The sequence below is a fragment of the Pelodiscus sinensis genome, chromosome 1 (genome assembly GCF_052426305.1).
Source record: "Pelodiscus sinensis isolate ZL-2025 chromosome 1, ASM5242630v1, whole genome shotgun sequence".
Classification (NCBI taxonomy): Eukaryota; Metazoa; Chordata; order Testudines; family Trionychidae; genus Pelodiscus; species Pelodiscus sinensis.
In genome coordinates, this window is record NC_143052.1 from 325,187,269 (window position 1) to 325,200,753 (window position 13,485).

The 13,485-nt window shown below is 39.5% G+C and overlaps 1 protein-coding gene across 1 annotated transcript in view; it reads left to right on the plus strand.

Moving 5' to 3' along the window:
* Positions 1 to 13,485, plus strand: part of CNTN5 (contactin 5) — a 1,036,023-nt gene that overhangs the window by 725,266 nt on the left and 297,272 nt on the right. The gene's annotated exons all lie outside the window — the stretch shown is intronic.

The following is a 13,485-nucleotide window of genomic DNA, read 5'->3' on the forward strand; positions in this document are numbered from 1 at the left end:
CACAACAATTCCATTATTACAAAATAGCTATTTCGGAATAGCAGTAGTGTGGACATTCCACTGCTGCTATTTCAAAATAGCTCCTTCCCATGCCATTCAAAATAAATATTCCCCAGTGCCTCCGGGAGCTCTAAATCAAGGGTGTGTCTAGACTACATGCCTCTGGCTACCAGGTATAGGAAAATGAAGCGGCAATTTAAATAATCGCCGCTTCATTTAAATTTACATGGCTCAGTGCGATAGTCTGGACGCGCGGGTGGCGACATCAAAGGTATTTGTTGACCACCCAGGTATACCTCATCCCACTGAAGTCATTCTTTCTGGACAGCTTCCTCAACACAAACCATCTCTTATCCTAGGATAAATTTCTAAAGTAGAATGTTAAATTTCATCATTCCCCACAGCCTCCTAAGCATTGTCTCCAAGAACAAGGTCCTACAGCTCACTTGAGAAGCTGCTCACTAGCATGAATAAGGATAGCGCAGTTGGGACTCTCGAAGCCAGGGATGGTATCCTCGTGGCAGGGCACAAATGAATCCGTGAAGAATGAGATGATAAAAAGGCAAATTTATTAATTTAACTTTTCACAGATGAGATAAAGTGTAATTAAATAATACACGTACACTTCATTTACACAAAATACCAGTTCCTTCAGAAAAGTCTGAGTTGTTATTCAAGGCTCTAATCAGTGGGGAATACTTTTATCAATTCCTTGCTAGTCTCTAAACAAAATTGCTGAACAATTTATAGAATTACTAGAGAGATTTCTTTTTAGAGGACTTTGCAATATAAATTACATAGTAGTTTATCTGTGCATATAGGTCTGTTTTCTGTTTTTTAATGTATTTTTACTTTGATGTATCATCCAGGAATGATAATGGTGATTAAAAAATTCCCAAAGAAACAAAAATGAACAAATGAAATGAGCTTTTAAATAAATCATTTGGATTAGTTATACATTGTCTTGTGCCACATAATATTCACATAAAAAGAGCATAAAATAGCCACATAAAATAAATTTTTTAGCTGTCGTGCTTTAAACCTCTGTGGTATATCGAGCAAAGTCAGAGGAGAGGAACATGATATTGAATTTTGACTTGCATTAACAAGTCCATTTTCTCAGATTTTGATTTCTTTCCCAAGAGATCACTGAATGACAAAATGAAACAAACCTCCCTCAGGATATCAGAATGGGCAAGATTTTTATTTTCTGTCAGGATACCTTCTCCACATACTGAAACATGGGAAAAAATGTCAGGATACTGATTTTGGATTCATACATTTCTTCTTAAGACACAAATCTATGTTTGGACTCCCAAAACTTGCTTTTTTTTTAGGCCATCATTCCCAAGATAATATTTCCCACTTCTTTCAAAGGACTCCCAGTCCCTACATGATTACAATTAACTCTTGCTTTTCCCCACATCCCGGAGTCACTCTCAGAGGCTATGTCTAGACTGCAAGCCTCTTTCGAAAGAGAGCGTCTAGACTGCACGTTGAACTTTTGAAAAAGCGGCTTGCTTTTTCGAAAGAAAGCATCCAGTGAGTCTGGATGCTCTCTTTCGTAGAAGCCCTATTTACATTGAAGAACGCCTTATTTCGAAAGAGGAACTTTCGAAAGAAGGCGTTCTTCCTCGTGAAATGAGGTTTACCGCCATCGAAAGAAAAGCCGCGTTCTTTCGATTTAATTTCGAAAGAACGCAGCTTGAGTCTGGACGCAGGGGAAGTTTTTCCCGAAAAAGGCTACTTTTCCCGAAAAAACCGCTGAGTCTGGACACAGCCAGAGTGGTTTCTCACTAGAGAACTCCTCCCACAAAATATTCAATTGCTCCCATACCTTCTGTAGAGCTCTTTCTATATAAACTAGTTCCTCTCCGTTCATGTGCCCTCTTATTTTAACTCTCACCAATACATGCTCATCGATGTCAGCCTCCTGAAATGACAGCCTTTGTTCAATGAGTCTTTTTTAAGAGTCCTTTGCTGCCTTTATTTTTTTTCTTTACTGGCAATATTATAGTTTTTTACTGTGACTTTCTGAAGCATGTAAATATGGGTCTTTATTCAGCCATTTAATCGTTTTAATTACAATGCTCGCTATAGAGAGATTAAAAATGAATGGAAGATTTTATCCTTATTTACATTTCTCCCCTCAGAATTAATGCTTTCAGTTGAGTCTGTTAATGCTTTTATTCAAAGCTTTTAGTATCTACTTAAAAGAGAATGAATATTCTCATCGTTAAAATTAGAGCAGTGTTTACATAGTACATTCTATGAGCAGAAAAAAGCAGATGTGTGCTTCTTCCCACCTCAAAGGGACATTACTGCATGCAAAGAAAGCTGCTTTTACAGTCTTTCCACATAACAGCTGTACAGATGTTAAACTGTAACTTTTATATCTTTTTCCAAAGGACAAATCTGGGTTTGCCCTATTTGGAAACAGTATCATAGACTGCATCTTTTTATGCCTTTCTTTCAGTATTATAAAGGTAGTAGATTCTTTGGGGAATGTTTCAGAGATGATTAATGCCAGTGTTATTGAGATTGTAGTTTTTCCCATGCATCTCCTGAACATGTGCGTAGCATGTTTTGTTAACCTAGCAAGTCCTAAAAGGGAAGGAGAACTTTTTTATCTTAAAGGCTGAAAGTTGTAGCTTTCATTCTTATATGTACTAAATGGCTACCCCGCCCTCACCTTACATAAACTACAAAAAGACACTTCAATGGTTGTTAAAAGAAAATTCCATTCTGTATGCAGAGCTTTGAAAATTCGCAGTAAACAACTTTTTAGAACAGCTTAAACTCTTCAAAATGGATTTGAAAATAAAGTTGTCATTAAAATTGAAACTTCTGAGATAATATTGCCTAGTTGGTTGGACATGAAATCCAGCAGAGCTATACTTTGCCTTATGACATAGGTATGAGATCCTACTTATGAGATTGTAATTTTCTCTCCATCCCTTCCTGCTGTTGCATTGCTTTAATAGTAGATGATTAATTGTATTATGTAGATCTTTCATTTGGGAGAGAACAGCAGCAAACAGGGAAAGTTGTGAATATTTCCTATGCAAACTAGGCAGCACACAAACAAAATCCCCGTCCATGCACTACATCCAATTGTCTAGGTGGAATGTAAATCCACCCTAATCTGGGTATTCTGTACATTTCAGCCAGCAACATGCTTTACTGTTGTGTATAGTTCAGTGGTCACCAACCAGCAGATCGGGATTACTGGTAGATCTTGGAGCCTCTGACAGGTGATTCTGGCAGGTTTGGCCAGGAGGCTATCGAGTGCCAGCACTCCATCTGCCCCTCTAAGCACTTCCATGTTCCTCCTGCCTTCTGCCTTGTAACTCCCCACCCCAGCCTTGGGAGCCTCTTGCTTGCTGTGCAGGGCACAGGAAGAAGAGGAGGGGTTGCAGATGTCAGGGTGCCCCTACCTCCACCCTGTACGCAATCTCCACAGAGCAGAAGGGGGCAGGGATGGAGAGAGTTTGTTGGCTGCTTTTAGGAGTGGTACAGGAACAGAATAGGGGTAAGCCTGCCTTAGTCCCTTGCACCGCCACCCAGAAGCCACTTGGTCCTGAGTCCCCCCACACCCAAACTACTTCCCAGAGCCAACACCCTGTACCTCCTCCTGCACCTCAACTCCCTACCCCAGGATCAGCTCAGAACCCCTCCCACGTTCCCTTTAGCCCAAGATCAATTTGTCTCCCCCTCCTCCACACCCCAGCCCTCTGGCCCCAGCCTCATAAATGTGAGTGAGGATGGGGGAGGAAGGGAAGATGGAGTGAGCAGGGTCAGGGCCTTGGAGAAGGGCTGGGAAGGAGATGGGGCAAGGGTGTTTGGGTTTGAGGTGGATCCTGGATTGCACTTAAATTAAAAATTGATCTCATGCTTAAGAAAATTGGAGATCGCTGGTATAGTTCCTCCTTCCAGCGTTAGCAAAGAAAATATCACTGCACATCTATCAGGCAAGCCTATGTAATCCTTCTCTAGCTACCAGGACTCTGGCAGAAGATGCAACTGTCAAAGTCCTTTTAGTTCCAGCCAAGACAGGCTTTGGCTCTAAACTGTTATCTTCTTTTCCTAGTTTCTATGTTCATACTAAACCAGAAAACAAACTTCCCTAAATTTTAAACTCTTCTCATAACTTCATTAGTTAGTCTCCAGAATCAGCCCTTCTCCTCACTCACTTTTCTTAGTGGAAGCATCTCTGAAGTAACCACAGAAACCCTCATCTTTAATTTTCTGAACAGTTCCAGAGGTGACTGTTGATCACATTAAACCTTCCCTCACTGGTGATGTTTGCTTGTTCCTATATGTGCTTTCCTTAGTAGAAGCATCCAGAGTCCTTGTTGTGGCATCATTTATTTTGGCACTGTAGAAGCACCATACTAATTTGTGTTCTTTATCTGGGCACTATTGATGTGTCATCCCAGATTCCTCAGTGTGGAAACAACTAACAGAATTAATTGGATCATTTTCCCTTCAGTTGTGGCCCTTTCACTTCTCAATTCATGATCAATAATTTTGCTGTTGATCTCTTGTGGACATTTCTTTGAGTTTTCCTCCTCAATCTTGTGTCTGCAGCATGTATATGCATTTGTGGTTGTCAAATTTAAATAATTAGGGACTCTAGAATTTTTCTATAGGAGACAAGGGAACCAACAAGATTTGGGTCCGTGGGCAATGTGTGTGTGTGGGGGGGGGGGAGGTCTCAGTAGGATAGGGCAGGGCTAGGGCTGCCAGCCCTCAGCCCTGCCCAGACCACACAGTGCCTCCACGTTGACCCTCAGTGATGGCCAGAACATGTGTCTTAGAACTCTGGAATGCACAGCACAGTGCTCAGATGGTGATTCTGAAGGACTCTGGTGAAATTGCAGACCTGATAAGATGCAACTGTAGCAATTTATGATCACTTAGGTGACTAGTCAAGATATTTCCAATTTCTTGGCAGGGTTTCCTTACTAGATTTGAATTACGTTTTAATTGAAGCATATGCCCAGTCCTAAGCAATATTTTTATGAGATAAATATAAATAATCATTTTATTTTATTTTATTTTGAAAATTCAATATAAACACTATAAATTAAGAGAACAGCGAAGTTAAATTAATGAAAACATATGCTCAATTAACCCACTTTCAGAAAGGTCTCTCAAGGAACTTGTAATTTGCCATGTCCTACAAAACTTCTCCCAGAGTTAGCACTATTCATTGTTTTTACATCACCATGAAGAAAAAAAAAAAGCTGTAACAAGCATCAAAAGTTTAGTAGCCTTAGATCTGGAGGACTAATAATTGGAACTATTTCCCCGCCTTCGGAAGCATGAAACCTAGAGAGGGAAAACTGGCTGACCTTGCCCAATTAAGCTAACACATGATGCTGGGTGAATGGGCAGCATTGACAGGGTTCTGCTTTAGGAACGTATGCTACTGTATCACATGCTCACTAATGTCAGCAAAAATTACACCATCTGTCTGCTCAGGGGAATCAAATTACAAGTGAAAACATTAAGAGGGAAAAAGCAAGACAAAATAATTAATTAAAAATGCACTGAAATTTTTGCTTCAAACCTTATGTGTTATTGTCTTTCAGGCATCTACCATATGTGTCTGCTTTTTTTGGATTCTGACAAAAGGGATAGGAGTGATGGAAAGTTTCTGTAATGGTTATTTATATGTCTAGTTTTTACCTAGACACATATAACTATATAAGCAACCTGTTACTAAAATGTCCTAGAATCATGGTGTTTTGCAAATTAAATTTAACTAGCAGAAACTCTTCACCCCAGTAATTAAACTAAACAGAGTGATCCTGCCAGATTTAAATTGAAATCTATATTTATTTCATCACATTTTTTCCTTTTACAAGTACTCCAAAAGCACAGTTGCCAATTCAAGTTGGTAGCCAATAAATAGTGTTGTGAAACTTTTCATATTACAAGTTATTTGATGTTTTAAAATATTTCAGACCCTGATTCAAGACTGGGAATATACACATTACATGATTGTTATAAAAGGGGAAAAAATGACCCAAACTCCGTATTTGTATTGCTAAATGTCTGTTACCATTTAGCTCTGTTGCTGCGCTAAAATGGCAGGTGGGACAATATAATCTCAAAACATGTCAGATAAAGATTTTTCAGTTAAATGGTCCATGCTATGGAAAAAATAATTAATCCCAGACAGCCCTCCAGTGAACACCATGGAAAAGTATAAAAGGCGAGAGAGAGTAAATCAATATAGCTAACGAGAAGAAGCCACAAATATAATGCTGATAAGATAGATGGAACAAGAGGAAATGTAAGATAAGAGGGATGGGAGGAAGAAGTGATAAATGATTTATTTTGGATGCTTCAGAGTGTAGTTCTTTCCCTTCATGTTTCTTAACTGTTGTAGAATAGTTTTATAAGATTTAATGGGAATGAAACCAATAGGGTTCTTTAGAAATTTAATATAATCCATAACCACCCTCCAAACTCACAGGCTGTGTCTACACTGCACTCCTTTTCCGGAAAAGGGATGGAGATTAGACACTTCGGAATAGCAAAATCCGCGGGGATTTAAATATCCCCCGCGGCATTTGCATTTACCTGGCTGCTGCTTTTTTTCCGGCTTGGGGATAAGCCGGAGAAAAGCGCCAGTCTAGATGTGATTCTCCGGAAAATAAGCCCTTTTCCGGAGGATCTCTTATTCCTACTCAAGTAGGAATAAGACTCAAGTAGGAATAAGAGATCCTCCGGAAAAGGGCTTATTTTCCGGAGAATCACGTCTAGACTGGCGCTTTTCTCTGGCTTATCCCCAAGCCGGAAAAAAGTGGCAGCCATGTAAATGCAAATGGCACGGGGGATATTTAAATCCCCAGCAGATTTTGCTATTCCGAAGTCTACATTAGCATCCCTTTTCTGGAAAGGGGTGCCAATGTAGACACAGCCCCCAGGATTAACTAACTCCTTCCTATAGGCATTGTGGCATAGGTGGGTATTAAGGTGAGATACAGTAGCAAGAAACTTAACCTAATGGTGAGGTTGCCATTCAGGCACTTTTTGAAGGCATTCAGAAGACCAGGCTCAATTCCTAGATCAACTAAGGACTACTTGGACAAGATAGTGAGGTTAATAATTCCATACCTCCCAGGAATCCTGTAAGAATAAAAGTCATTTATGTCTGTTAGGCACTACAGTGACAGTTGGGCTATAAATCTCTAGATAAAGGAGGTATGGCCTTTTCAGATCAGTAAAAGGGGTGTAAAAGCTGGCTTGCATTTTTTTAATAATCTATTTATATTCCGTAAATGCCAGCCTTCCATTACTTCAACCAGTGCTGCCTTGTACAATACAATAGTAACCCAGACAAGTCTGAGAGGATGGAGATTTTGAAGGTTTAAGAATAAATAATTTAAAGATGATTACTGGGATTTAACAATGAGGTAGAGATTGAATTTGTGATAGAGGTGTCACTCAGCATGGCAGGGGAGAAGCTGAATAACTTTGTCTTTTAATATTGACATACAAGTCTGAAGGATTATGGACAGACTGCACTGTTCTGCAGGCAATAAATATACTACTTTTATCTACTAACAATAGAATATGTTCTCTATGGCAATAATAGAGCATTCAGTGTTACCCACCTTCTTTTGGTCACCATGCCAATGTAGGTTATTTTTGACAGTGAGAGAATTAATACCCATAAGGCAGATAATTTTCTTGCCCATTTTTATCTTCTCTGTTCTCACTCTATGTTCCACCTCACCAATAATACTGGAGAACTTTATTTGTAAGCTAGTAAACTTCCTGTTGCAGTGCTGCTGTTATCTTACAGCAAAGAAAATTTCACTTTTCTTTGTATTAAACTATCATTTTGATGGGATTGTTAGGTTTGTGTGTGTGTGTGTGTGTGTGAGAGAGAGAGAGAGAGAGAGAGAGATTACAATTTGAGCTTAGACTCTGGAGAAATGGGGTAGGAGAATATGGGTAGGATAAGTGAACCCTTCTAGTCTGACACTCTCTGGTCCAGCAACATCTGTGGACCATCATGATTTTAGTTAGCTGGATGTCCACTTATTGTGGGAGTGGCCAAGTTTCCTGTGGTTCCATAAAGTTTGTTTATGGCCACCAGTCCTGGCTTTCAGTGTTCGGAATCTGAATCAATTCTCTCAAGTGATCAACCCCTAGGAAGGAGCAGATTGGCCCATGGTTAGCCTTACATTAATATCAGTGATAGAAATGTAGCCGTGTTAGTCTGGGGTAGCTGAAGGAAAATGCAGGACAATGTAGCACTTTAAAGACTAACAAGATGGTTTAGTAGATGATGAGCTTTCGTGGACCAGACTCACTTCCTCAGATCTAAGGAAGTGGGTCTGGCCCATGAAAGCTCATCATCTACTAAACCATCTTGTTAGTCCTTAAAGTGCTACATTGTCCTGCATTTTGCTTCATTAATATCAGTGTTTCTTTTAGATCCCCCTTCCCCCTCAAAAAAAAAGAAAAAAGAGGGAGAGTTGGCAAAACATCTCTTTTTTCAGTGTGATATATATACAGCATGACACATCCAGTGTCACTTTGTCTGCTATTACTAAAGGGTTGAGTGGACAGATTAAAATCACGAGACAGTGCCTTAGGCAGGAAGTAAGACAACAGAAGTCTATGTATTATCTCTAAATAACCATTATGTGACAAGTTAAAGATAGATGGAAGTGCTTCACTGGTATTCCAGCAGCTCAGCATATTATACATTGGTAACAGGGACTGAGCTGTATGCTATATATTATTGTAACCCCCTCTTTTCTCCCTGGGTTACTTGGGAGCAGGCTACATTCACCTGTGTGCCTGTGCACCTGATGTTTTCAACATTAAAGGAGATCCTGAGTACCCCAAAGGTATAGTTGGGGATTCCCCATCAACCCTCTTGCTGCAGTTTCTTGGGGTACGTCTACACTACAGCGCTAGTTCGAACTAACTTAGTTCGAATTAGTTAATTCGAACTAAGCTAGTTCGAACTAACGCATCTAGAACTAAAAACTAGTTCGAACTAGGCGTTAGTCCTCGTAAAATGAGGTTTACCTAGTTCGAACTAAGAGCTCCGTTAGTTCGAATTAAGTTCGAACTAACGGAGCGCTAGTGTAGCGCCTAGGAAAGTTAGTTCGAACTAACTTTCTAGTGTAGACATACCCTTGTTCCTAAAGGAATATACAGTAGTAGTGCCTCTACCTGGCTGGCCCTATACACCCTTAATGGTGTGCCTGGGGCACCACCAGGAATAAACATATTCCAGTAATAATCTAGATCTAACTCTAACACAACAATTATAAATAGTATATCTAATTGATTCAATTAGAATTAATGCCTCTTTACTTAACAACTTAAAGAAACATGGTTTAACAGATTAAAAATGAATAAAATCAATTAACAAAGTACACAGAAACGAAGGAAACTTATCTAACTGGCATTTGCACTGCCACCATTCATTCCACCCCAGAGTGTGCACTCCTTTGGATCTCAGAGTCCCAGACACGTGGGTGTGCTTGAAAGTCTGCTGCTGGAGAGTCAGACAGAGCTGTGCAGGTTCTGTGTGTGTCAATCCAAACTAAGCAGCCAAGCCAGGCTAGGCAGTCCTGCAGCTCTAGTTCACTGCACAGATTACTTTGCCTCTCTTAGGACCCACAGTCTGTTTTCTGTGTTCCATCCCAAGCAACACTTTCCCAAACAGCCACAAGTACTCATAGTATCTTCTATGCAGGTTTATGCAGGCCCTTCTCAGCCACAGCCACAGCCAAAGTATCTCCCCTCCAGAGACAATCATTAATAGCTCCTGAATTAGCCTGCTAGATCCAAGCTCCAGCAGATTCTCAGTAAGGGTATGTCTATACTACCCTCCTAGTTCGAACTAGGAGGGTAATGTAGGCATACCGCACTTGCAAATGAAGCCCGGGATTTGAATTTCCCGGGCTTCATTTGCATAAGCGGGGAGCCGCCATTTTTAAAACCCCGCTGGTTCGAACCCCGTGCAGTGCGGCTACACGGGGCTCGAACTAGGTAGTTCGGACTAGGATTCCTATTCCGAACTACCTAGTTCGAGCCCCGTGTAGCCGCGCTGCACGGGGTTCGAACCAGCGGGGTTTTAAAAATGGCGGCTCCCCGCTTATGCAAATGAAGCCCAGGAAATTCAAATCCCGGGCTTCATTTGCAAGTGCGGTATGCCTACATTACCCCGCTAGTTTCAACTAGCGGGGTAGTGTAGACATACCCAAACAGACGAGCTTCCAGCAGCAACTCCTGGCCTAGAAAAGGCTCCACATCAGCAATCTGGCTCGTCTCTCTTAAAATTAAGTCCTCCCCCTCAACTCTCTCCCTGAACAGCATGGAAGAGAGCCACCATGTCCCTCCTTTTTCCCAAGGGCTCATGGGAGTTGTAGTCTCTAGGGCTAGACTGCAGCACACAGGATCCTCCCGGTGGTTTTGCACTGTCAGTTGCTATTGATGATGTTATTGATGGCTGAGCAACATGTTTTGTTAGACTGCAAAGTGCTACCAGACCATTTGGGTTTTTTTCTGTAACAGACTAACTCGGCTACCCCCTAAATCTTCTAAATATTGACATTGTGAGGTAGATTACTAATTTTTTACATGCAACTTCCTTCATACCCAACTTTAAAGTGTCTTTTTTTACTTCATTTAAAGAGCTACTGGCATTTTTTTTTGGCAACTAAAAGGCTATCTTTTGGAATCCCAACATTTATTTTCATGTTATTGTCTGGTGCATATGGTATTATATTAAAAAAAATTGATGTGGAAACCCCATTGTTTACAATATTAAAAATTAGAAAATTCACCATGCAAGAATTGGACAAAATGATCTAATCTAACTTTTTCTATCTTGAACAACTGTATTTTCCTGGTTTAAGCATTACAGATGTGTGCAGTAGTTTATAATCCTAATTTTACTTCAGAATTCAGGGAGAATACTCACAATCATTTCCCCCATCCCAGTTGTAAAGTCACACTTCTTCATGAGGAGTGGAAGGCCATTTACTGTTTGTGGTTATAGAAAAAAGGGAAATGGAAACACATTCCAGGGTATGTACAAAGATCAATGTTGCATAGAGGACTAGGCAATGATGTGGAACTCACACACTGTAGTGTGTGATGCTTTGCGATGTGATCCTCAGCAAGTCACTTCCTTCTATGTTTCTTTATTTCCCCATTTCACGGTGATCTCACTTTGAGCTCTAAAGATGAAAAATGGTGTAGAAGGGCTTCATATTATTAGTATAGCAGGGTTACATTATGTTATTTATTGCATTTGGATATTTGTCAAGCATGATCCAGTGTCTTTTGTGCTGGAATTCAACCTGTACAGAATAGCTATATTCTGTACTTCCACTTTCATTGTCCTTTTAGTTCATGTTCAGGCTTCTCAGACTTTATGATCATGACATAATTGAAATATATTTACCAGCTGCCACTTTTCTGGTGGTTGAAACTGTATAGTCACAAACAGAAAGTTGGGAAACATCGAGACAGGAATACATAATAAGACAGAATATATCATATTGCCTCTATATAAATCCACCATATGCCCAGATCTTTGATACTGTGTGAAGATGTGGTTGCCTCATCTAAAAAAAAAAGATATATTAAAATTAAAAACATTCAAGAAAGGGCAAAAAAATGATTAGGGATATGGAACAGCTATCACATGAGAAGAGATTAATAAGACTTTTCAGCTTGGAAAGAGATGACTGAGGGGAGATATGAAAGATATCTATAAAATCATGTCTGGAGAAAGTAAATGAGGAAAAATTATTTATTTCTTCTCATGACAGAAGAACAAGGGTTGACCAAATGAAATGAATAGGTAGCAGATTTAAAACAAACAAAAGGAAGTACTTCTTTATACATCATCTGTGGAACTGCTTGTCAGAGGATATTGTGAAAGCCAAGATTCAAAAAAGAATTAGATAAATTCATGGAGTATAGAACCATTGATGGCTATTAGCCAGGATGGGTAGGAATGGGATTCCGAGCCTCTGTTTGTCAAGTTTGGAAATGGTCAACAGGGGATGGATCACTTGATGACTACCTGTTCTGTTCATTCCCCCTGGGGCTCTTGACATTGGCCACTGTCATAAGACAGGATACTGAGCTAGATGGACCTTTTGTCTGAGCAAATATGGACATAGGTGTGTTATTATATACATATTATACAACATTGTGCAGGGTACACAACATGTAAAACTATGGAGTATAAATTTTCAGTTTTCATAACTGCAGAAGACCAAAACACAAAGGCAAAGGATAGGAGAAATTTTTTTATCTGATATTAAGCATTAAAGCCAGGAAATAAAAATACTTTGCACTCATGCAGAAATGTATATTTTCAGAGGACTTTACAATCATTAAATAACTTCTTTGGTGACCCTGACAGATAGGTAGTTATTATGATGAAGATAGTTTGTTTGAAATCACTGAGTTATATGTTCTTATGAGGCAAAAAAAAAGTCAAGGACAGAATAAGAACAGTGATAATTTTGGTATAAAAAGAAGAAAAGCTCATATCACAGAATACTTTCCCATTAAGAAGATATGAAACAGCTGTCATTGATAGCTTCAAACATACATAGAAAGCACTAAATAGAACATGCAGATAAACTAAATTTCATAAAGTATTTTTACATTTCTGAATTACATGTTGTTATAGATTTCTTGACATATCTCAGCATCTCTTGAACCAATGAAAAGGGTGACAGGGAAAATGACCTTTTTAGTTTTAAAAAAGTCATGTTTTTCACATGAAAATTATATCCGTGCATTGAAACCCAGGTATGCATAGTCTTATACATGATGTATGGTTCCTTTGAAGTAAGCATGTTTGAATGGGATGGAAGCAGAGCTGATCAGGAATCTTTCCACAAAAATGTAGAATTGCCAAATCCAAAACTTTCTGCAGAAATGTATCAGTTTTGATGAACATCTCACCAGGTTTTCTTGAGGCCAGGATGGACCACCCATAACAGGAAGATGGTTTGGGTACTGAGCTGTGATGTGGGAGACACAGCTTTAAGTCCTTGCTGTGCTATAGGCAGAGTGGAGACTTGAACCTGAGTTTCCCATTTCCCCCTCAAATACCCTCACATCCCCTCCCCCAATTTTGGCAAGATCTACTTTTTATTCCAATGCAGAATGGAAAGAAATGTTGAAAGCTTAATGTCTTTGTTTTATTCTTTTTTTGAATTAGAAATCTTGTTTTCTATTTAGTCCTCGTAGAAGTAACCATACCCAATGGATTAAGTGTTTCTGGGATTCTAGTGTCATTAATTAGCTACCTGATTCTAGATGTCAAATAGAAAAAATGTAGTTCGCCATCTTTCATAAACTGATAGAAACTGGTGAGAGAAAAGCTTTCACAGGTTACCTGCTAAACCTTTCTTCTACCAGTACCAGACCCTACAGTTAACGTTGGTGTGAATGGTTACAGGAAAGCAA